This window comes from Lipotes vexillifer, unplaced genomic scaffold (genome assembly GCF_000442215.2).
Source record: "Lipotes vexillifer unplaced genomic scaffold, Lipotes_vexillifer_v1.1 scaffold150, whole genome shotgun sequence".
Classification (NCBI taxonomy): Eukaryota; Metazoa; Chordata; class Mammalia; order Artiodactyla; family Lipotidae; genus Lipotes; species Lipotes vexillifer.
This window is the reverse complement of record NW_006792921.1, coordinates 6,994,380-6,995,804: the sequence shown is the minus strand read 5'-3', so window position 1 is coordinate 6,995,804 and position 1,425 is coordinate 6,994,380. Positions and strand designations below refer to the sequence as shown.

Genomic DNA, 1,425 nt, shown 5'->3' with positions numbered 1-1,425 from the left:
TCCAGAAAAAAAAAAAAAAAAAAAAAGATAAAAGGAGGGCTCAAAGTTGTACTCTCCAGGCTGGCCTGTAAGGGGATGACCAGGGTCTAGGTGATGACCAGCAGGTTCCCAGTACCAACCCCCCACCCCACATTCTCTCTTTTGGCGGCTTTGCTCACAACAGCATCAGTCACTGCACTTTACCTGCTGTGCCCAGAGGGTCCTTGCTCCCCATACTCCAAAAGGAAAGTACCACTGATCAGAGTTATCACAAGAAATGAAACTGACTTTCTAGGTTCAGGAAGAAAATAGAAAAAAACTGAAATTTTAAATCACCTTCTGCCACAACTTCACTATATTGAGGGTAGTTTAGTAGTCAAAGAGCACAGCCTCTGGAGTCACAATCCTGGGTTAAACATCCTGATTCCATTACTTATTAGCTGTGCCATCTCAGGCAAGTTGCCTCAGTTTCCCCATCTGAGAAAGCATGGATTATACTCACAGGCTACTGGGAGGATTAAATGAATTATTTAATCTCCGTAAAGCCCTTATAACAGGGTCCAGCACAGGGGAAGTGTCAGCTACAATAAAGCTAACGCTCGGTCTTTACTAGTCGTATTACCAGTAGTACAACTCTCCCCTCCTCCTCGTCCATGCAAAACCTTGGGCTTTGTCATAAAGGAGAGAAATGTAATGAAGAAAAAGAAGAAAAGAGCAAGAGAAGGAGTAAATAAGAGGAAGAAAGGCAAGAAGAATTTTAGGACAGTGGGACCCCTGGGATGCTTAAGGTGGAGGGACCCAGTCAAGGCTGCTAACAAGGAGGACAGAAGCCCGCTGCCCGAGTCCCACAGCTCCATAGCTCTGCCGGCGGTGGGCTGAGACCTGCCCTACTTATCTAGTCAGTCTTGGTTGTCATTCAGTGGATTTGCATTTGTGTCAGTCACTACTGTAGCTCCTTGGAAGTGTGTGATGCTTCAAAGTTTCCCAGAAGGATGGTACTTTCTGTATTATAATATTATATATATTACTGTATTCCCTACGTTTAAAGCTTAAAATGATATCATCTTTAAAAAGGTCTCCTGCACGACCGATCTCCCACAACCTCCGTGCTGTCTGTGCCTCTCCACCTTCCCCAGGAACATAAGGAAATCACCTTACTCTGGCCTTGGGGATCCTGAGATCAGGGATCTTGACTTCAGGGGGAGGGAGAGCTGGAAAGAAAGAGGACCAAGTGACTGGGTAACTTGGAAAAGTGGTCAGTGTGGAGGCAGGTGGGTGAACTGTGGAACCAAGTAGAAGTCAAGTTTAAATGCATTAATTTCCGAAAGTCAAAGGCAGAGAATTCTTGTGTGGGGAACCTAGTCATATGGAAAAAGAACATCAGAAATATGGGGACTGTGGGGACGATCAGTAGTCACGAGGCTGAAATCTTGGGGTTTTGTTTTC

General features: G+C 45.2%; 1 protein-coding gene across 4 annotated transcripts in view; it reads left to right on the top strand.

Annotated features, from left to right (window-relative positions):
* PDE1C (phosphodiesterase 1C) overlaps nucleotides 1-1,425 on the top strand; it is a 474,300-nt gene that overhangs the window by 407,677 nt on the left and 65,198 nt on the right. The gene's annotated exons all lie outside the window — the stretch shown is intronic.